Below are 24929 nucleotides of genomic sequence, written 5' to 3'. Positions count from 1 at the left end.
ATTTGTTGGTGAGCATAGAGATTCTATTTTGAGTGGGTGGTGCCTGAGCATCTGTATTTTCCTTCAAAGCCTTTCAGATGTTTCAAATGAAAACCCAGAGTTAGAACAAATTATGCTAGTATGTGCTTCCTCTCAAACCACAGCATGAAACAGCAGAGGCTGCATCTAAAAATAGCTCTTGAGGCACCGGTCCACAGTGTTAAAGGAAACGCTGGGTAATTTCACCTAGGATGCTTCACTCATCTGAAGTGTTTACGATAGGCCTGGGCCAGGACAGACACCACTGATCGCCTCCAAGGATCAGACCTTGGCTCTTCCAATGAAGCTGCATGTCCTAGCCAACTTGGCACACACTGAAAATGTCCTTCCCCACGTCTTGACCCATTCCAGGGTCATCTGTGGTGACTAAAGAAGACTGTCTGGCACATGCAGACAGCTCTTCCCTCAGGCAACTGCCAGTGTCTCTCTGCTTGTCTGCCTGTGGCTTCCTTAAAGCACCTTTATAGCTGCCCAGCTTGTGCCCAGGCTGTCCAGGAAATGCCTCAGATTTATCACCTCCAGGGGCAGCCCTTAACCAGTGAGGGACCAACCAAAAAAGTTCGTGGCTAAGCATCTCAGCGTTCTTGTCCTCAGTGAGACCGTTTGGAAGCTTAGCACTCACTGATTATTTTACTTGGTAACTCATTCATTTTAGTCACTTCCCTTGGGCTTGTATAACATGCTCCCTCTGCGCACCCCCAGGCTTCCCCAGGATCACCTCCACAGTTAACACAAAGCTTTCCGATCTTGGTTTCTGAGTCCCGCACTGCAGGGCCCAAACTAAAACAGCCTCTGCATGGCTCTTTTTGACCTCAGCTCTAAATAAGCATCAAGAAAAGGAAGACACTAATTCGTGCATAAATAACCTTCCCTGATGCTTTCATTCTAATCACAAAAGGAGGAGTGTTTGAAAATGGCTGCCATGGGCTTGAAATTCTATCATAATGAAGACAAACATAGATTAATTTTTCCCTAAATACATATACTTTGCTGCTAGTGGGCTCCTCCCAAGGAAAAATGACCTACTGTAGGAAACATTAGAAATAATTCTATTGGCTAGAAAAGGGGAAATCATTTGAAATGTAAATAAATTATATCGAATAAAAAAAAAGAAATAATTCTATTGTTTATACAGAGGCTATTCAAGCAGTCATTGTAACAACGTCAGGGCTATTCTTTCTTTTCTTCAAGTTCTATCATGAATCCATGCTTCATTATGTAAAATTCTGTGTTAAAAAATGTGTGTCATGGAAACATTTTTCACTGAGTGGGGAACAAAAACAATTTAACATGGATCACGGGGTTGGGAATGACAGAGAAATTCAATATTTTTTTCCTGTCCTGTTACAATTTAAATAAAAATGAAATCGAAAGGGGAAGATCACCAGGGTTGCATGAAAAAAAAAAGCAATATACTTTGCTATTTCTTTGCTGGGTATTATAGCTTATAGCAGTCTTAGCTAGAAAGAATTTGAAATAAAATTGGCTCAAAGATGGGATATTATTATTTTGAGAATAAGAATGAGCAAAACTGTACAGCTCTGTCTGAGTTCAAATCCCTAATGGAATGGATAATCCCACAGTAGAAGAATTTGATTTGAGCTGTGATGGTCTCTTTCATGGTCAGCCAGGGCTCACTGCCCTGCATGTTCCTCTCACAAAGCAGGACTTCTGCTGACTACAATTATAGCTCTTAGGCCTCTTTACTGATGTTTAGAAATCTGGTTGTTTTAGTGTAAGAAATTTTAAAGTGTTTCCCTGAAGTCAAATTAATACAGAACATACCATGTTAGTTAGCCAGATAGTTGTCATTTAGTTTTATATTTCATTTCAGCTTAATTTTTTTTTTTGGAAAAACCTAAATCATGAAACATTTAAACAATGCCATTCACCAGGGATATCATAATCTTTCAGAATTTTTTGCCATTTAATCCTTTGGTTGCAGACCTTGGTGGAAAAATAAAGCAATTTCAGTCCTATGTGGGGGTCAGGACGGGATCAAGGTCATTCTGACAAAGTGGGTGCAAAGCTAGTATTTCTTAATGGAGTATGTCAGTGAGAGAGAAAATTGCTCCTGAGGGGAAAAAAGAAAACAAAGGAAAAGAAATCCAGGTAATACATGACGGAGAGAGAAGTCAGACTAACAAAGACAACATCTGGAGCTCTCCTGGTTGCCAGCCCTGGCAGGCTCATCTAACAGAAGGGCTTACAAGCTGAAGAGGTAGGATTTATTTTTTTATTTTTTTATTTTTTGAAGAATCAGAAGCAGATATGTGGGGAAATAAAGACACTGAGAATTAGTGGAGCTGCAGAGAAGTGCTGCGTTTGCTGGCAAGGACACTCGAAGACCTCCTCAGTATGGTCAGCATTTCCACAGCGCGCAGACAGTTCCACTTAAATGTGATCCTCCTGCGCAGGGAGAGCAGAGGCTTAGGCTGTGTCTGCAGACGAACATTTTTATTCCTGACAACAGTGGCAATAATGGGCATGTTCATGTATTAATGAAAACTGTAGTCTGGATCATGATGTTGATCAGTCTGGCCGGCCTATGGATCAACTGCAAAGAGGTACATTGTAAAAACTACATAATTCAGGCCAATAAGATGCCCAAATGGTTCTGGAAAGACTCAGTGTAGCAGTATAGGGCAAAACCAGAACAGGGAAGTGGGAAGGGGTAGATGGGAGAACAGGGGGAGAAAAGGGGGCTTATGTGACTTTCAGGGAGTGGGGGGGGCAGAAAAGGGGAAATCATTTGAAATGTAAATAAAAATATATCAAATAAAAAAAAAGATGCCCAAATGGATAAAGACCCTTACAAAGAAAGCCTGATGACCTGAGTTTGATACCCAGCATCCATAAAAAGGTGCAAGGAGACAACCAATTCCAAAAAGTTGTCACCTGACCTCCATGCAAACACCATGGTGTACACACCCACATACAGATATCATACATAATGATAATGATGAACAAAAAGATATCTGTTTTTTTTCTGGTAGCAAATAGTATGACATTTTCATGGTGAAATGAGAAGATACAATGATCTTTTCAATACTTGTATCAGACCTTGTATAGGTTAGGGAAGCACTCTACCACTGAGTTATACCGCTAGCCCTCAATATTTTTCTTTGGGACTTCTCATCTTGGCTATTGGTTCATAGATTGTCAATGAGAATGAATTCAGGTGGAGGGCATGAGTAATACATGCATATCTCCTTTGAGGCAGATGTTTAACTGAAAAAGGTTGATTGTTATCCAGCTCTCCAAAATGATTGTTGAGATTATTGTCCTCATCAGTGCTAACTTCTCTGAGTTATCAGTCTGCAAACAACTTCAAAGGTAGGGAAAAAACATGTTTGAAATGTATAGTGCTGAGAGTGACAGCAGTTTTGATAAGTCTTACCTGAGGTCCTGAGGAGGCTTTCTTCCAATTTCACTTCTATATTTTTAATTGTGAGCATTATGCGTGTATCTATGTGTAAGTTCAGGTACAATTCAGAGTCCACATAAGTGTGTCAGATCTGCTGCAGTTAGAGTTGCAGGCAGTTACAAGCTGTCCAGAGTGGGTGGATATCAAAATTGGGCCCTCAGCTAGAGCAGTGTGTGCTCTTAACCACTAGCCTGTCTCTCTGGCCCCAGGGAACCTTGAGATCTTGTTCAGTAATTTTAGAGTATTTATTTATAGAATCTCTAAGCCAGGTTGGTCTTGAAGTCCCTGGGTAGTCAAGGATCACCCTGAACTGCTGATCCTCACTCCTCTACCTCCCGAGTTCATTCAGGGCTGGGCTTCATTGGAGGCAAACATTATAAGCTATGTCCTCAGCCTCCAATTATTTTAAAGAGTCTTCCCCCACTCCCATGGCTGGCTAAGAGTTGGGTCCTCAAGTAGCACATAAAACTGTCAAAATTAAAGTCATTTGTTCACATTTAAACCTGAGAGTCATTCTTTACCTGAAAAATCTCTGCACAGGAGGTTTAACTCTCAAGGCCCTAAGGAGCAAATGGACCAAACATGGCTTCAGAGGAGTGGGTTCCCAGGTGGAAACAAATCACATTTATTACCTTTTCCTTTTTCATTCGCAATTTGTAGACTCATAAATATTACACACAGTTAAAAATTGAATAGACTTCTATGATTTACTTTTTCATAAAATTTTTAGAGAGTATTTGCCTTGTTCTCTGAAGTGATTGTGATATTGAAGATGAAAATATTATATAAGCACTTTGATAGCTTTTTGAATGGAGGCCGGGAATATGGCTCCACTGGTGGAGTGCTTGCCTTAGCTTGTACAAACCCCTGGGTTCCAGTTCTCACCACTCACTGGATAACCTGGGCATGAGGATATGACCCTGTTGTGTCAGTATTCAAGAGATGGAGGGTGGAGGAAAAGTGTCAAGGTCTTTTTCTGTTACATAACAAGTTCAAGGCCAGCCAGGGATACATGATAACCTTGTCTCAAAATTGTTTTTTCTTATGTTGAAAGATCTATAAGTAATGGCACAGGCTGACGAGGAATTCAAGGGCAGCATGGGCTACATAGTGAATTAGAGGCTGGTCTTGGTAGGCTACGTGAGACCATAAAATGGGATGGCTGGAGTTGCACCTGCTTATGACCCTAGCCCTTAGCAAGCTAGAACAGGAAGACTGAGTTGCAGACCAGCTGGGGCTATATCAAGAGACCATGTCTCAAGTGAAAAATGAAAATCATTGAAATGGCAAATGTTGCATTATATGTCCTTTGCCCCACTCAAAGGAATATAAACAGAAAGAAGCCATCTTTGTCTTTGCATAGCGGCTGACCAACCCTCCCACAGGGATACCAAGACCAAGTGCCACTGTAGAAGTCCCTGTACCCTATTTGTACCACTTTACTTTGATCGCCCAAGCATCGGTGAAAGAGCAGGTGAAAGGCGATCTAGTGACATAATGTGATGTTCTTTGTGACCCTCAGTGGCCCAACTCTTGCAGCTCCTGGACATCCTGTGTGGGTGCTTGAAAATAATTCTTTGAATATTGTAAATCACTACCTGGGACTAACATTGTACTTGCTTATAGGCAACGCCTGTGTCTCTTTTTCAAATCCCCTCCCCATCTTCCCTTCTCTGCTCATTCTGCTGCAGCCACACCAGATTCTTCTTCTTTGGTGATAAGAGTCCAAGCTAGGACCTTTAGCATGTTTAGGCCAACACTTTATCATTAATCTATACCCCATCCGCAAACACTAACTTTTGATTCTTTACCTCAAAAAAAGTCATTTATCCTACTCAGCTCCCAAACTCAGATCCCTGGGACTGAAAAGCTTAAGGACTACACTTTATTCCTCACCTTTCAGGCATGGTGCTCCAGGGGCTTTTTGCATGTGAGGCATACAGTCTAGCATTGAGCTAAAGGCCCAGTCTCAGACAGATGTAGTCCAAGCTGACCTCTAACTTATCATCCTCCTGCCTCATGCTTTTCAGAAAGTTGACTACCATCATGCTCGCCATGACTAGAAACCCTCACTTCCTTCACTTCTGTGCTCAATTATCACTTTGCCCACTTGGTAGGAGGGGGGCAATTCCCTCACCACTGTACCCAAAACAATGGCCTCTCTCTTAACATATTTATTATCTCCTGGACCATTTATTCATCTGCTTATTGTACATCGTTCATTATTCCTTCCATCCTCTTACCTCTTGGTATACTCCTCCCTCACACATGTATGCATTTTTTAAAAATTATCTGGACTCCTTAGAACATTATGGGTGGTCAGTAATTATTTGTGTAATAAATCAAACTTTGGGCTTTAACTCCCATTACTCAGTCAATTGATCAAACAATGGTGACTGAGAAATGTTGATAGCCTAGGCACTGGTGGCCACCCAAATTGCTGAGATATGCTGAACATGGAAAGGGCTGAGATTCTCTTGAAAAGCCAAGGAAAGTTTCCATGGGTATTACACTCACTGAGGTACAAGAGAGCACAACTTCTTCTGAGACCCTCAAAATTCTGAGGCAGGGGCTTTAAGTGCACTGGAGAAAAGGGTAGCACTTTATTACCCCTATTATTTGTCAGTTTGTCCATCTATCCTCTTATTCTCTTTTCCCAGGCCTCTTGGGTTTATTCATATTCAGATCAAGCTCCAAGAGCCTGACCCTGAGGAGCCACCACTCAGAGTCTGACACCTGTGGGCCATGAACAATGTGATCAACAAGACAGAAAGTGGGGGGACAAGGCTGAGTGCCCAGCCGATAATGCTATTTGTACAAAGCCCACATTATCCTTGCTTACAGATGGCCATAGTACTTAAGAAAGCTGCCAAGTCAGATTAAAATCAATCAAGAATGTAGAATATGGGTCTTAGGTTCAACAGACAGAACTACTGGCGAGGGAGTAGTTGCCAAACAAAAGCCTCCCTGTCTCAGCGTAGGTTGGAGCAGGGCAATGTTCAGGGAAAGGCTGGTTAACCAACCCAGCATGTAATTGAGTCTGTCCTTTTCTCTGTTCTACTAATGATTCATTAAGCAGACTGTACCGCTCACTGTGATCCAGACTCATGACTTCAAATCAAACAGAGGAGGCCAATTTCTGCAAAGTGTGGGAAGGAAACAGTCAGTGCCCTCAGCGTGACTAGGGAGGGCTACAGAGGCAGGAACCCTGCAATTGCTTTTCTCTGGGCAAAGTATTTTTGGAAAACTACAGCTTCCGGCCTAGACAGAACACAGGTAGTTAAAAAAAATGCCCTTGGCTACTGACAAATACATGGCATAGACTTAGCTACTATTAAGTCAATTGTGTTTTAATGAACCCATCAGTAATTATGAAGTGAGGACATTGAAGCTGTAGGTAAATAGTTACATTCGAGAAATAAATGCACCTTGGCCCTAAACCATGTAAATATAAATATAGTGTTAGAAAATTAAATTTAATGTATTATTTTAAGGCAATGCTGAGAATTGTTAGAAAGTAGGGAGTTCATAATAATATTTGAATTTCATTGTATGCCTGCTGCATACTAAGTGTTGTGATAGGTCCTTGGCAAACTTCATTCTATTTCATCTTCCAACGGCTTTCTGGAATATATGCATGCCATTAAGCTCATTAAATAGATGTAAAAACTGAGTTCCTGAGAAATTAAATAAGCTGACCTAGGAATATAAAAAAGCCAAGACTTGAAGCCCGGGTCAGTCTGACTTGGAGGGCACACTGTTTTTTTGTTTTTTTTTTTTGTTTGTTTGTTTGTTTTTTTTTTGTATTGTATTTCCAAGAAACTTATTCAGGCTTTTGTGACAAAGATCAAGTACCTACTAAACCTTCGAGACTGAGGGGCCAAGCCAATGGTCAAGAACTTGCCTAGCATGTACAGCAAGATCCTGGGTTCCAGGTAGGCACAGTAAAAGTCCTATCACAGGGCCAGCCAGATGGCTCGGCCTCACGAGCCTAATTCCCCAGGTTTTAATCCCCATAACCCAGGTTAAGGTGGAAACTGACTCCATAAAGTTGTCCTCTAACCGCCACATATGCACCTCCATACACACAAAATACACACCAAGAACACATTGAATAGACTACAAAAAGTTAGAATGAAGAGAGTGTGAATTTGCTTAAAAAAATCATATTGAGAAGTAATGAAGTAACACCTTTATTTTTCTTAGTAGTTGTGAAAAGGCATAATTCTCTACTCTTAAAATGAAGAGATGTCACCCCTCAGAAAATGCTGAAGAAGAGGAGGCAGAAAGAATTTAAGAGCAGAAGGACAGAGAGAAGTCCTTTGGAAAGCTGTCTTCAGGATGTGATATAGTCGGTTCTTCCCCAAACTCACAGTAGCACAAGAGCCAGGCATGGGAGTGGTAAAAGGAGAGAAATGCATGCTATATAATGCATAAAATGGTCAAAGAATTAAAAAAAGAATAGGAGATATTTATAGGTCAAAGGAAGATTGGAGGGAAGATTTTTAAGAAAACAAAAACCACTTTGAATCTAAGTCATCAATATAGATAAGGCATGCAATAAGAAGGCATTTTCACGACCACCATAAAGAACACTCAAGAAAAAGGACTCCTTCCTTGAGAACTAGCACATTAACAATGATGGAAGTGATCTTAAGGAACTGTCTAGATACTGTCTTTCCAACATGTTGTGCCCAACCATGTCTACTTAGAGAAATATTCTCCTCCTGTCACACACAGCTAAACAGCAGCATGTTTCAAGGGGGCTTTTGGGAATCACTGAGTTGAGTTAAAAGTCCCTCTTAAGGTTCTGGTTGGCCAGACCTTCCTTGAATAACTCCAACAAACAAGGCTCACTTCTCCTGCTCCAACTCACGCTCCTAATTGCTACTTGCTACTTGTTTATTCTTTATCCAAAAATGTAACTTGTAGCTTGTAGTAACTTTCATCCTTTTTTTCTTCTTGGAAATAAAGGGAAGCCTATCTTCCTATGCTAACTCCAAAAGGACCTGCCTTGTGCCCCTAAATATTTCATTTCCTGAACAAACCATCCTCCCTCATCTAGTCTGTTGCTCGTCTGTCATGATTTATAATGCTGTACGATGTGATGCTTGTGGAGGATTTGAAGTTGGTCTGTGTCTTCGTGAAATATATTTCCCAGAATTGAACATAATAAATCAGAGTATGGTAAGATGTATCATCAAAGCACAGGACAGTCAGAACACTATATTTCTATTTCAACAGCCTAGAAATGCTTTGGTTTGGGTGTCCCTGCACACAACCCCTGTTTTGAAGGTTCATCATGTTGCTTGGCTGCCTCTGAATTCAAGCCACTAATCCCCTCAAATAAATTTCTTTCATATGCTGCTAATTTACCAAGTTCTCCTCATTAACTTTTGTTTCAAGGATCAAACATAGAACCCAGTACAATTTAATTTTTATCTTGAGCTGGAGCTATGTCTCAGTGGTAAAGTACATGTTAGCATATACCAGGCACCAGATCCAATCCCCAGCATCATGAAAACAAATTAAATTTCACCTTAATACATGTATCCACTTATAGATGTATCCTGCTTTATTCCTTAAATATATTGGGTGGCCAATATATCATCTCTGTACTAATGTCAGTTTGGATCTTGCCTTGAAGTCTGATTTATTCACATTTCCTCCCAGCTTCTTGATCTCCAATATTGAGAACCATGTCCAATCAGTCCCTATCCAAGTTATTTAAAATCGAGATTGGAAAAAGACTATTCTGGGAAAATAGCCCTGGTCCATATGGACTGTTGACAAAATTTGCCAGATTTGACAAAGACAGATCTGTTAATAAGAGATCAGGTCTTTTCCATGTAATTCTAGACAGGTTTTGAAATTTTTTTGTGAAAATACAGAAACTAGATCCACAGGATTCCTTTAGTCTACTAGGACAATAAGAAAATCACAAAAGACCCCAAGAACTGTTTGCCATTCTCTTAGTAAAAGAATCTCTTCTCTCCCTCCCCCTTCTGTTCCCTGACAGTTGATTTCTCACTATAAGTTGTTTGGAGAAGCCAAGACCTCACATATGCTAGGCAACCACTCCACCAATAAACTACAGCTTCATCCCTAAAGTATACTGATAAGAATATATGGTAGCCTTAATAGAGATTTAACATTGAAATCTCAGGGTAACATTTGTATCATCTGTTGTCTTCCCAGTTTTGAAAAGCAAGACATTTGCCATTTCCTGTCTTCACAGATTATTTCTATTTCCCATAGATTGCAGATGATATTTTGTGAATATTTTGAAAATTGTTTCCATGTTCTTATACAAGATTTATCCAAATCTGAAGATTTATATTCTCTTTCCAGTGTCTTTTGTTTGTTTGTTTTGCTTGTTTACCTTGCAGGGCCAGGCATGGAACTCAAGTCCTTGTATATGGTTAGCAAATGTTTTACCACTGAGCTACAATCCCCAGCCCAAATATGGATTTTTTTTAAAGGCTCCTGGTCATTGTTTTTGTTTGAAGTATTGGGAATGGACTGATGATGATATGAGGAGAATACAGCTTCCCACCCCAGCCCATCCCCAAATGGAAATACTGTGTAGTGACAATTTTGGAATTTCAGTTTATTTAAAAACACAGAAATAGTGTAGGAAGTGTGTTTTCATTCTAATCCCAGGTGTAGAGATATGAGGCTGCTTTGGATTGTCCATAGCAGCTGACTATGATTTGCCTTGTGCTCTAGTGGAGGCATGATTTGGCCAGGTGCAGGTGGTTTCTGTGATTGTGTGATGTTTGGCCTTCTGGGAACATTTCAGAGGGTATATAAATGCTAGAGTCCCAACAGGAGGAGTCAGTGGTTGTTGGTCCTTTGGTAGGGGTAAGGGATGAGGGGTAGTTGGGGGTTGTTTGCAATTTGTTAGTAGTCATGCTCAAAGAGGAAACAAAAGAAATTAGATTCAGGGGTTCTCTTTTTCTCTCTCTCTCCCTCCCTTCCTCCCTCCCTCCCTCCCTTGTTTATCCTTGTTTCTCTCCTATCTGGTTAGTGATAGGAATAAAACCAGAGGGATAAAGGGTGGGGGAAAGAAGAATCTACATAGTAACAAAGAGCAGCTGCAGTACTGTTTTCAAAGTAAGTGAGGGATAGTGGGGGGGGGGGGAAACAGATTTCATAATGGCAGTGAACCTACAAATGCAAATATCCCTTAAAACTTCATTTTCTCTCGTTTGTCTTTCTGAAGTTACTATTCCACATCGGTGTTCTTCTTGTGGTTTGAATCTTTGACTCCAGTCTGCCTCTTCCCAGACTTTTATGTATCTTACAAGCTTAGCTCCTCAGAGAGCCTCAGCCCTGCTCCCCAGCAATTTTGAGCTTCTGAGTTGCTCTCTCTATGCTGTAGACTTAATGTCCATGTCCTCTTCAAATTTCTATGTTGAAATGTCAATCCCTGGTATGATTATATTTAGAGACGGGGCCTGAGGGACATAATTATAGTCTACAAGATGAAATTAATGCTCTTATAATAAAGAGGCTCAAGAGAATTTGTATTCTGTCTCTCCCTCTCCCTCTCCCTTCCCATCCTTCTCCTTTTTCCATTCTTAGGATACCATGAGAAGCCTGGCTGTCCAGCACCCAAGAAGAGAGCCCTGGCCATCTGGATAGGCTGCCCTGTAATCTTGACCATCCCAGCTTCCAAGATTGTGAGAAATAAATATTTGTTTTTGTTGCTGTGGTTGATGTGTGGGTTTGAGAGTGCTGAGCATTGGAGCAGGGATATGATACATTAAAGCATGCACTCTACCATGGAGTTGCACCCAAGCCTACTATTTTGTTAAGCCACCTAATCTATGGTATTCTGTTGTAGCTTCACAATGAAGGCACTCTCCTATTATTATCAGGGCCTCTAGTACCTTTTAGTACCTTCGTACAAACAAGTCCTCAGCTTGTTTGTGACACAGATTTCCTGGAACTAGATGTATTTATTCAGTTTTATTGCTTTTTGTAAGCTCTAGTGCTGTTTCCACGGCTCCTGTTACCAATGCGCTTGAAAATTAGTTTGAAAGCAGAGAAGATGGAGTTGTCAAGGGCTTCTGAGGTCAATAGGCTGGGAAATAAATTGTTCCATTTATCAGGATGAGAGCTGAATCCTCATATTAACCTTCCTAATTGCTTGCTTACCTTGTTTTTATACTTTCTAAGTGAACAGGAACAAAGCTACTCTCTCCTGTTCTCATTAACACTAATGATCAATAAGTAAAAAAAAAAATTGCTGATTCTTATATTTTGTTCAACATTATGTATGCTTAATTTAGAGCTTATTAGGGCATTGCCAGTTTTGCTCATTACGTCTTCGACAAGATGAATGTGTTTCTTTGGCAAGCAGTTAACATGAAGCATCAATGACTGACTCCAGTTTTATAATCAAGCAAGGTTTTCAGTTGTAGTTACAGCTGGGAGTGGAAAGAAAAGAAGTAAACAGGAACACTTAATATTGTCTTCCTTTCAACTCAAGAGGAAAGGGTTGTTGTGCCAGTTAAGCACTGATGATAAATAATCAGAGCCAACTTGGAAGTATTGGCTTTGCACCACGGCTAATTTCCTTGACATTCATTTCATCCATTAACATCATGGCATGATGGGCCGAAGAGTTCTCTCGGCAATTAAGAGCACTTACATTCTTACATAGGACTGGGTCTAGTTCTCTGTATTTACATGACAGCTTGCAACCATTCATGACTGTAATCCGAGGTAATCTGACACCCTCTTCTGCCCACAGGTGCCTTGGACACCAGGGAGTCATGTGGTACACATATATGCATGCAGGCAAAAACACTCATACACATAAAAGGAATAACATAAAAGGAATATTTTTTTAAATACAATCATGTCATGAAATACAGATAAATGCTACAACATGGATGAATTGAAAAAAAAAAGCCAGTTACAAAGGCCCAAATATTGCTTTATATAGAATTGACAGAATAAGAAAATCCACAGACAGGAAGCAGATTACTAGTTTCCAGTGCACTGTGAGGCTAGATGGTAGGATCGAAAAGTGATGGCAGAGAGGTATGGGATTTCTTCACAGAGTGATGACAACATTCTGTCACTGATTGTGCTAACAACTGCAATGGCCAGAGAGACTATTATGCCAGCCTACATTTTAAAATATGCTTCATACTGTTTCTTCAAATTTCTGGACCAGACTGCTTTCCTAGGGGATGGCCTCTTGCTCCAGTGATCAACAGGCCCATTTAGATTAACTTTTAAGAGAGGTGAAAATTGTATGCCTTTTTTATTATTGTTGTTATTAATATTTTATGTTAGCATACAAAATGCTTCTGTTTTTTACTAGAAAGTCTTGAAGTTCGTAGAAATCTCAGGATTTTGGTAGCAGTTTAGAATACCATGGCTCTACCCAGGATTGGAGCTAAGACTCAGATACAATTCTTTTGTCCAGTAATCAATGTCCTGCAGTCTCATTCAGTTACTGTTTTATAAGCCACTAATTATAAGGGATGGGTCTGTCCCCAGTGATTTTTTTTAAAGTTACCAAACATCCCACTCAAGAGTTGAGACCCTAAAGCCTTCTAGGAGATGAGTTGATCTGGCTATTTTTAACTAAAATAGAATATAGAAGGGTTTAGGGTCTCCATTTTTGCTCACTATCAGCTTTGGCGGCTGATCGAGGGGATCCAGACAGATGGAGTTATGTTGGCACAGCACTATCTGATGGCAAATCAACAGCTTTTATGTACTTGAAATCCAAAGACTAATAGAATCACTGTGAGTATTATAATACATATAACCCATTTCCATGAGGAAAACCCAGAGATCTAATTCTAAAACTGTGTACTAAAAGAAATGGTGGTATCTGATACAGTTTGAATCTGGCTTTGTAGACTGCATAACACAGATGAGACATTAGTGAAATTATCGGGACTATATATTCAGCACTTAAGCTTGTTCAAATGGCATCCTCTAGTCCAACAGATGGTATAAAAATAGAAGCTGGATAATATGAGTTCAGTGATGGCTAACACACAGGTATATTACTAAGGTGATCTGGAGCTACGAGGAAGGAATAAACAGTATTTAAGATCACATATGTGTTGACTTTCCCGAGAGTCTATGGGGGCGTATTTCCTCAGGAAGGTCTCCTTTGCAAGGTTGTACTCCGGGAGTAATGGACCTAGTTAGGATTTTTGAGACCTTGATGTCTATAAGAGAAGGTAAATGCACCAGGAGAGGGTCTCTCCAAAGAGAGACTGTTGGCCCTGAGGGCCCTACCTGTTGGGTGTAATTAGCACCTGTTCTCCCAGTTGAAAAAGAGGTTAATGGTTTTTTTCTATGGGTTAGGCAGCCTCTGTATCTCAGATTCTTTGATATCTGGTTGGAATTCATTGGTTCTAGAGGCAAACTAGTTTAAAGGCTTTATCATCTAGGGACAGATCTGAATATAGAACAGGCTGTTCATGAAGCCCCTTCAAAGTGCCAGGCTGGGAGCTGAATGAGAGCCTGTGTGGACTCTCTGTGGAGCTGATGGTACTCTTGCCCTCCAGTAAGCTGAGTCTCCTGGCAAAGGTTTTTAAAGCAATTTTTAGGGTCTGATTGGTATATTTCACCTTTCCAGAGAACTGAGGTCTTCAAGGGAAATGAAAATGGTATATAGTTCTCAGTTAGCTGCATACTAAACAAACTAAAAAGTAAATAACAGACCCCTAGTTAATAGCTTTAAAGAAATTTTGGAAGACTAAATTGAGGAGTAATTTTAATGGCCAGGGTTAAGGTATTTCGATTGACTGGCAGGAGGTAAAAACCTCATAATGAGGGTAATTTACTGATTAGAGTTCTAAGTTGTACTCACACTTTAGGCCATAAAAAAACATTCTTTATAATTAGAGAAAGCATGAAAGCCCTTTAATCTGATTGTAGAGATAGCTGCTATTGCCCTACCTGGCATGCCAGCAGCCCATACCTAGGGGTTAATGAGGATACCTGTAAGGACAGGATCACTGTCTGCCTCTTCAATAGAGGTGATCATGGCCATTTCTGTGGACTTTTGAAGAGGGCTAAAGATAATTTAGGCTCCTGTGTTTGCTCATAGGACTCTGCCCAGTAAAATAAGAGCGTATCAGGGATTGCTAGAAAGTGTGGAAAAGAATAAACAACTAGGACTGGTAAAGTACTTGCTGAGAAAGTATTAAGACATGAGTTCAAATCCCAAGCAGCTACTTAAAAACCAAGTGGCAATCTCCACCTGAAATCCTGGTGCTGGGAAGGGGAGGAGAAGGTAAACAGATCCTTGGAGCTCATTGGCTAGAGAGCTTAACCAATCACTGAGCTCCAGGCTTAATGAGAGACCCTGTCCCCAAAAATAAGGTAGAAAGTGATTGAGGAAGACACCCAAGAACAATACACACACACACACACACACACATACACACACCATTCCATAGATAGCATAAAGGCAGAGTAAAACATTTGGTTATAGGAGTCCCATGGATGTCTATTGTTTGACAAGAGCTGGGGGGGCAATTATCTAAATATTATATATTAATATAATTATCTATATGTTATCTATTATATGAATTAATACATTATAATATAAATGTATAATATGAGGCTATATATAATATAAGGTAAGGGCCAAATAGGAGGCCTCAGTACCCAGGAGAATACACACACATGTGACTAACCCAAGGCTCCATTCCATTGATGTTACTAGTCAGAGGTTAACTGGAGCTGTGGGCTTTCTTGTTCCATGGACATGTGAGGCTCTGATAGGTAGTAAGCCAACCAGTGTTTTTCTTGCCATTTTGAGGGCAAGTAGCCTTAAGAAAGCATCCAATAACTCCAGAAAACTGAACAACCCTATTAAAAAATGGAGTACAGAGTTAAACAAAGAATTCTCACTTCGGATGGCGGAGAAGCATCTTAAAAAATGCTCAACTTCATTAGTCATTAGGGAAATGCAAATCAAAACAACCCTAAGATTTCATCTTACACCAGTCAGAAAGGCTAAGATTAAAAATTCAGGAGACAGCAGGTGTTGGAGAGGGTGTGGAGAAAGAGGAACACTCCCCCACTGCTGGTGGGGTTGCAAATTGGTACAACCACTCTAGAAATCAGTCTGGCGGTTCCTCCGAAAACTGGGTACCTCACTTCCAGAAGATCCTGCTATACCACTCCTGGGCATATACCCAAAAGATTCCCTAGCATGTAATAAGGATACATGTTCCACTATGTTCATAGCAGCCATATTTATAATTGCCAGAAGTTGGAAAGAACCCAGGTATCCCTCAACAGAAGAGTGGATGCAAAAAATGTGTGGTATATCTACACAATGGAGTACTATTCAGCCATTAGAAACAATGAATTCATGAAATTCTTAGGCAAATAGATGGAGCTAGAGAACATCATACTAAGTGAGGTAACCCAGACTCAAAAGGTGAATCATGGTATGCACTCACTAATAAGTGGTTATTAACCTAGAAAACTGGAATACCCAAAACATAATCCACACATCAAATGAGATACAAGAAGAAAGGAGGAGTGGCCCCTGGTTCTGGAAAGACTCAGTGAAACAGTATTCGGCAAAACCAGAACGGGGAAGTGGGAAGGGGTGGGAGGGAGGACAGGGGAAGAGAAGGGGGCTTACGGGACTTTCGGGGAGTGGGGGGGCTAGAAAAGGGGAAATCATTTGAAATGTAAATAAATTATATCGAATTAAAAAAAAAAGAAAGCATCCAATATCTGGGCAGTTTTCTGCAGTGACTTACCTACAATGAGATAGCATTTGTAAGTTGATTTTTCTGCAGGAGCAAAACCAATGGAAAATCTTAAGACATTATGCTGTAAGAAGCTGTACTGCCTGGTTTTCTTCCCCCTCTTTCTTAAGCCTCCTATCTGTTCTGTTCCTCTTCTAGATGCTGGTTATAGAAAACAAGGTTTGCTGTATTTAGCAGGACATCAATGGGGGTGTTAGAGCCTAAAGACAAATTTTGTCATTTCCTTTAGATGTTGGGGGCAGATGAAGGAACAACTCTGTCTTGGTGAAGGATATGGCCTTCAGGGGAAGAGAGATCAGATGAACTTTTACATAGCCTCCTCAAAGCACTGTGAAAAAGCTATAGGTTTTTCTGTTAGGTCCCTGGTCAATAGTTACTGGTCATATCTGTCTAACATCTAACTTATATTGCCCAGTTACCTTTGTCTGTGCAAGATCTGTTGACTAAGAAACAGACAGAGAATGGGGAGTTTTGTTTGTTTTTGCTGTTGTTACCATTGGCTATCAGTTGGCTTCTCTTCATTTTCTAGAGGTGATTCTCATGTCCTCCTAAGTGGCCTCCTCCATTTCAGCAGTGAAAACAACAACAACAACAACAAACTCTTTTAAGCTAGATAGATGGCTCATCGGTTAAAAGCACTTGCTGTTCTTGCCGAGAACATAGGTTTGGTTCCCAGTACCCACATAAGCAGTGCAGAGCCGTATATAATTCCGGTTCCACAGGATCCAATATTCTCTTCTGAACCCTGAAAGAACCAGGCATGCATGTAGGACACAGACATACTAACAAATGGACAAACTCATATACATAAAATCTAAAAACATATTTAAAATCTCCTTCCCTTATATTTCTTTATGCTTCAAATATCTCACATTAAAAACATTTTTTATTTATTTGAATGCATGTGTGCATGTGTATATGTGTATACAAGCATGATGTGTATATCTCTGTGTGTGTATACACAAGCATTATGGTATGTATGTATGTATGTATACACTAGCATGATGTGTGTATCTCTGTGTGTATATACAAGCATGATGGTGTGTGTATATGTATGCAAGCATGAATGTGTGTGTGTGTGTGTGTGTATACAAGCATGATGATGTAAATGTTAATGGTCAGAGGACAACCTGTAGGAGTCTGTTCTCTCCTTTTACAGTGTAAGACTTGAGGATTGGACTTAGGTGGTCAAGCTTAGCATCAAGTACCTTTACCCACAGAGCCATCTCCCTAACCCTAAATACTTTGTTTCTGATCAGTCAAAGAAAACTAATTTTAGAGAGCCTCATATGATCAGGTTAAGACTATTTTGATAATTTCTCCACTTTATGGTCAACTGGTTGGTACGTTAATTACACCTTCAAATTTGTTTGTGAGTAGTAAACTGTAACCATAGCAGCAATCACATAGGAAATGTGTAGGAAGCAGCTGATAATTCTGTCTGGCATGGTACTGTCAGATATATAGTTTACATTCTTTTGGAATGATCTCTTCTTCCAACCAGCTCAAAGGGGCCAATGGCTCTCAGATCATTATCTCTAGCTCCCAACCTCATGCTGGAGTCTTTCGACCTGTATTAACAATTCCTATTGTTCTATTTAAAGGCCCTGTGTGATTCAGGATGTTGAAAACCAAGTCATCATCTCACTGCCAATGGGACTTCTTTCTAGGTTCCTTTCCCTCAAAGCATCCTTGATTTTATGCCCCTATGCCCTGCTGCTACAACTGCCTTACTTTCCCCATTGCTGTGACTTAAGGGAAAAAGGATTTGCTTGACTCATGGTTCAATTCTCTCATGATAGGGGAAGCATAGAGAAGTGGGAGTGTGTGCCAGAGACTCTTCTCATCTTAATGGATCAAGAAGCAGAAGTGTGTGGGGGGGGGGAGTGCCCACACTCAGCTAGCTTTCTTCTTTCTCCTCTTTCATCTAGCTCTTGAGATTGTCCTGCTTTTTGTTCAGAGCAAGGCATGCTCCCTAAATTAATCTTTGCTGAAAAATTCTTCACAGACTTCACTAAAGATGTGCCTCAAGCATGTTCTGGGTCTTGTCTTGTCTTGACTTCTCTCTCTCTCTCTCTGTCTCTCTCTCTCTTTCTCTCTCTCTCTCTCTGTGTGTGTGTGTGTGTGTGTGTGTGTGTGTGTGTGTGTGTGTGTGTGTGCGCGCGCGCGCGCGCGCGCGCGCGCGCGCGCGCGCGCGCGCGCGCGCGCGCGTGCATGTTTTGAGACAGAGTTTCTCTGTATAGCCCTGGCTGTCTTGGAACTCATTCTGTAATCCAGACTGGCCTAAACTCAGAGATTCTTCTGCCTCTGCCTCCTGGCACTCAAATCAAAAGTGTGTGTTACCACACCCACTCCATGTATGGTGTTCCTTAAGTCCATTGAGTGGAAATTCAAATTAACCACCACAGAAATGTATACCCATCAATCCTGTCTCCAAATTCTCCAACCTACCTTCATCTCTTTGCTCTCAGCTCAGGCTATCTTCACCTCTCACGTGAATTGTTCAGCAACCCTATGATATATCTCTTAGCCTTGACCTCTACAGAGCACATTGCAGGTTTCCACTGTAACATCCTTTCAATTCCTTTTAGGAACTGCATTCTTTAGCCAGGGCTCCTGGTTGTGATATACAGGTTAACCACCAAGTATCACCCAAACAAGGTAGAAGTGATGCGTCATGACTTGAGGGCCTTGCTTCTGCTATTTCCCTTGGTAAGCAGAGCCATTTGACACTTAGTGGCTGCTGTGTAGGGAGTCCAGTGTTCATGGACTCATGTAGCTCTAGCTACATGAGTGAGAAAGGCACTCAGTTTGCTGGATGATTTCCAGACCAGGGCAAAGAAGTCTTGGAGCCAGGCATTATGTAGAGACAGTCTTAATATTCCAGCTCACTGATCACAGCAGAAGCAACAGATCTCTGACAGTCAGGTTATTTATTCTGAAAGGTTTCTTGGAAGCTCAGCATAGATTTTCCTCCCCTAACTATTCCAATCACTTTTATACTGCTTCTATTTATACCCAGGAGGTGCACCTGAACTCTGACTGCTGCATTGCTATAAACAGCCACACCTCACCCACTATGATGTCTTCAAACTCTAAAACTCAAAATCAATGATAGCACTATCTTTCCTTAAGATCTTCCAGTAGCTCCAGCATCATTTATCAACTTTGAACATTTATTTTACAAGCTATTTATTTATTTATTTATTTATTTATTTATTTATGTGTGTGTGTATGTGTTTATGTGTATGTATCTGTGTGGGTATATGGTGCTTGTGTGAAGGTACTCTGGATAGCCAAAAGAAGGCATTGGATCATCTGGGGCTGGAGTTACAGGCAGTGTGAACCTGATGTAGGTGCCAAGAACTGAAATTGGGCTCTCTGAAAGAGAAGGAAAAAGAAAAATAATAATAACAATTACAAAATAAAATATGAATAAAATATATAATATAAAATAAAAATAAATAAAATATAAAGAAAGAATTTTTTTCTAAGAGAGTGCCTGTGGAGATCAGAAGAAAGCTTTGTAGATCCTTCCCTGGAGCTGGAGTCCCAGGCTCTTACAAACTACTTGACATGAGACCTGGGATCCAAATGCAGGTCCTCTGCACTCTTAATGACTCAGCCATGTCTCTAGGCCTACTTCTGAGCATTTTAATCTTATAATTTGAGCCTCTTATAAGCCTTTCCAGACTTATATTTTTCCATTCACTCTCTAGCCATATTTGTCTTCATTCAGGTCCCTAAGACTGTCATGTACCCTGCCTCTGTCTCAGTATCTGCTGTTTTCCCTTTCTCCCTGTTTTCTCTTGGATAAGCCTCATTTTATTTCAATTTGGTTTAAGGGCTATGTCCCCCAAGGAAGCTTCTATGACCATACCACCCATTGTTATCACCCAGACCCTGGGCTAATGCCCTCCCATGTCCTCACAGAGCATCCTCTCCCCTAGCTTTGAAACACTACACTGAACTGTGCTTGTCAATTGTAAACTGAGACCCCCCCCCAATTATTGTCTAATTTCCTTTCTAAATTCTCACTACTCAATGAGTGCCTAGCCCAGAGTTGAATGTTTCAACTAGATAAACTAATAAAAAATGGAAGTTTTTATTTTATTTTATTTATATATTTTGACCATGTTAGGGACCCAACCTAAGGTCTTACACATGATGGACAAGTACCTCCTCTACTACTGACCCGCACCCTCAGTCTCAAATTGTGGAATTTTAAACAGAAGTTCTAATCTTTATTGTGTTTGTGTCTTTGGAAAATTTATATGCAGAAAAGGAACTGTGATGGATCAGTTAGAGGGAAGAGGCTGAGACAGAAAGTCCAGCTTCCTGGTCTGATATAGTGCAGTATTCATGGCAATGAAACGGGGACTACTTTAGAAAAACGTAATATACAAGAACTAGAGCCAGTGGGGTGGCTTGTGAATGGGTAAAGGTAGAAGAACAGACAGATGCCCATAAGTTGTCCTTTCACCCTCACATGCAAACCATGGTGTACACATGTGCACACTCACACACACTATATATATATAAATAAAAATTAAAACAGTCATAAAATGTTATTATATCTTAACATTTAAAATCCATTTAATTTACATTTTTAAATACTTTCTCTGAGCCGGATGGTGGTGGCACATGCCTATAATCCCAGCACTCTGGGAGGCAGAGGCAGGTGGTTTTCTGAGTTCCAGGCCAGCCTGGTCTACAGAATTCCAGGACAGCCAGAGCTATACAGAGAGATCCTGTCTTGAAAAAACCAAATCCAAAAAAAAAAAAAAAAAAACCCAAAAAAATACTTTCTCTGTGCAAATCATTGGACTAAGTTTTGAGGCATGATTGTTAAGACATTCTAAACCTCGTTGGTTGCAAGGGTTTTGCTTAGCAGGCTAGAAATCTAAATACTTTAACATCATGCAGAGCAGCCTGAGGTGGTAGTACTGGAGTTTATGTTTTGAGACTTTGTGGGGTTTTAACGTTCCCATTTTCTTTGTCTAAAGTTCATGGGCTAGTAAGCAGTGACATTAAACATAGTGTACCTTGGTGGGAAGAGCATTGCCTGTCTGGGAAAAGAACACAGGATTCCTTGATTCTTCACCTCCCACAGTCTGGAACTAGTTGTTCAACTTTCTTTCAATTTTCTCATTTGTAAGATGAACTTTTAAAATGAAATGACCTTTAAAATTCTATTATTTTATATATTTGTCATATTTAAAATATGAAGCAGCTCTAAAAACTTTTGCAATCATCTGATTAGAATGTCAGTACATATGAAAAACTGCTAATAGCACTTTAAGTGTGCTAACATTTCCTATAGCATTTAGAAGATAAGGTCGTAACATGGCCACAGACAGCAAGCTTTGATTTCTTGATTCTAAGAGATGGATAATAATAGTCACCTTTGCCAGTTTGGCACAATTGGCTCAAATGTGCTTCCCACTCCACTTTCTCAGCCCTTCCAGCCTTATGATTGATTTTCTTTTTATTTTGCTTTTATGTATTGCCTGATAGGAATGTAGTCTTTGTTAGAGAAATGCAAAGGAGTACTTCAAATAAGTGGGCTTTTTTTTTTTTTAACCTGCTTTGATAAATGAGTCGTTTTAAATTCTGGACTCAGACTGTGTGACAATTGTCTTCAAATATCAGTGGAAGGGAGACATATGAAGGCACACAAAAAATAGGATTAGAATCATTGAAAAGAGCTATTTCATCACCTGATCTTCTCTTTGTAACTAGGCATGCAACAGCTTATGAGAGTGGTCAGAAATGCTAGCGGCTAGATGAGTTCAGAAAGAGCAGTGACTTAAAATAAGGCCATTTCTCTTTCGTTTACAGTACAATTGACTGCAAGAGTGATGGGGGTGCTGATGTCTGCCTGTTCCATGCAGTCCATCATTCAGAACAGGGACTCAGTTATTCTCAGGCAAAATCTAGGACCTCCAAGGACAGCCAAGGTGTTAACATCCAGATGTCAAAAGCAAAGTTTAAGAGTATGGGAGGGAGATGTGTTACTTTTTGAATGTTTTATGGAGTGGTGGGAGGTTTTTGTTTTCTTTGTTGTCTTTTTTACTCAGGGTTTTACCAAAGTAACTCTGGCTAGTCTGGAACTCACTATATAGACCAGGCTGGCCCCAAACTTAGAGATCTGCCAACCTCTGCCTCCCAAGCGCTGGGGATTAAAGCCACATGACACCATGCTCTGATGTTTGCTGAATGCTTTCTGTGACTAGTCTTGGTTCTGTTTCTGTCCACATTCGGTAGACTGACCTCAGCAAGACAGGCACACGTAATTGCAACAGAGTTTGAGAAAGAGGATCTAGCTGTGTGCTAATGAAAAATGACACATTTTGATCACCCTCCATGCTAGTCTTTGACTTACCCATGGAAATTGCTTAATTTTTTTCTATATGTTCCCTCTCAGCCTACCTCTTTTCTACCATGTCTACACTTGCTGATAAAATATTTCAGAGTTGATACCAATGTGCCACAAACAACTGGAAAGCAGATTCAGAATGTTAATATTAATCAAGTAAGCATGGTTTTCATGGTACAAGCTTCAGGTTTCTCTAGGCACTGTCATTTGTGCCCTAGAATCTCAGTATGTCACTTCACACAGCGTAGATAGTGACCATATGTCACTCTGGATGACACATAGATTTATCTTCAGGTTCATAAAACTAGGAATATTACTTGCCTAATGTTATCATCTTTAAGAGGTCAATGATTAAAAAGAAATCAGGCTTTTACTTTCCTTTAGGCCATTTCTCTAGGAAATTAAATCATAGCTGCTGATTTTGAGAACCTTCCTGTAAGAGCCATAGTTTTTATTTGATGTAGAGTAGTATTTCTTAAAATATGGCCTCTAGAGTATCATCAGTACTGTATGGTAACTTGGTAATACAATTAATTTTTCAGGTCTCAGTTCAGGTTCTGTCTTATATATGTGGCTAGACTTTGCTGCAGTTTAGGTAATATGACCAGTAACCTGCACAAGTCCTGTAAAAGTGTATTCTAGAGCCACTAATCCAGTTATTTAATAGAGTCAGATTGAGGAAGGAGGTATTTTAAGAACCGAGCATATACATTATTTCTTTTTTTTTCAACTTTTGTATATGATCTCTCTCTGTGTCTGTCTCTGTCTCTTTCCCCTACCTCGTGTTTCTCTCTCTCTCTCTCTCTGTCTCTCTCTGTCTCTCTCTGTCTCTCTCTCTCTCTCTCTCTCTCTCTCTCTCTCTCTCTCTCTCTCTCTCTGTGTGTGTGTGTATGTGTGTGTGTGTGTGTGTGTGTGTGTGTGTGTGTCTGGTGTCTGTGTATGGGTAACATGCATGTAGAGGTCAGAGGATAACTTTGCCATAATCCCAGCAGTTCTTGCCTTTTACCTTGCTTGAGACAGGGTCTCCTGCTTGTCTCTGGGCACCAAAGTAGCTGGCCTGAGAACTTCCAAGCATTCTGTCTCTGCCTTCCATCTCCCCCTAAAGAGTGCTGAGATTATAGATATATATACTACCACTTCAGACTTTACATGGGTCCTGGGAATTTAAGCTCAGGTCCTCATCTTTGTTCAGCAAGTTCTGTACCCACTGAGCCATCATCCCAGAAAACAAACAACAAACATAAAAATTCTTCTTTTCTCATATTTCTGTGAATTAAGAGTGATGTAGTAAATTCACAAAATGAAAATATTGCTGCTCTTGAGACTCCCGAGATATCACAAAAGAACCTTTCAAAAATGTAAGTCATATCTAAATTCTTAATGAAGCATGTCTAGTGACTTGTTTTTAAAATATAGTCATATATGTGAGCTATGGCTGTTCCTTTGTCCATCCAGGGTTTGTCTCCAAGTGATGAGCATCGAGGCTCACAACTATCATCCCAGCAGTAAAGATAACAAGGCAGGACTGTTGTTGATTCCAGGCTGGGCTGGGTCAGTGAGTTCATAGCCAAATGTGAGACTGTGAAAAAATAAGTAAGAAGAGAGACAGGAGTAAAGGAAGGGAGGAAAAGAAATTGTCAGAATTCTGTTTGCTTAAGGACATAGTGAATACTGAATTTATCTTTATATCCCTATTACCTTCTAGCAAAGACATATAATAAGCATTTATGTTGAATGAATGGGTAGTCAGCTCATGGATTCAAGTACCTTTGACTACTGTTCTGGAGTGGGGTCAGTTATTTTAATCACATTTGGATACTTTATTCTATTTAAGTACTATTATAAAATACCAACTGCCTTATATATATATGGTTAGCCTTTTCTGCAGCTTAAGATTTTATCTATCAAGTATTAAGACTAATACCTCCAATTCCTCTGACAGGCACAGCAAAAAGCTTTCCATGAAGGCTGTGTTGTTCCATTTCTGGAAATGTCTATAAAAGATCTGCTACTTGATGTTAACATTTGCAGTGACTAAGCCAGGCTTTGTCCCCCTGGTAGCATTGACATTTGGAGCTGGTCATTCTTTGTTGTGGGGCTGCCATGTATGCCATAGGAAATTAAGCAGTACCTCTGACCTCTGTCCATCCACTGGATGCCTATAGCATCATGGACTCTCAGTTGTGACAAGCCCGATATTATAGGTACTGCCAAGGATACCCTTATCCAGGAGGAGAATAATCTAATAATACTTTTTATAGAAAGAGCATATGTTCTCTAGCTCACTGTTGATGACTCTGGCAGTGAT

The sequence above is a fragment of the Apodemus sylvaticus genome, chromosome X, assembly GCF_947179515.1.
Source record: "Apodemus sylvaticus chromosome X, mApoSyl1.1, whole genome shotgun sequence".
Taxonomy (NCBI): domain Eukaryota; kingdom Metazoa; phylum Chordata; class Mammalia; order Rodentia; family Muridae; genus Apodemus; species Apodemus sylvaticus.
This window is presented reverse-complemented; position numbering follows the sequence as displayed.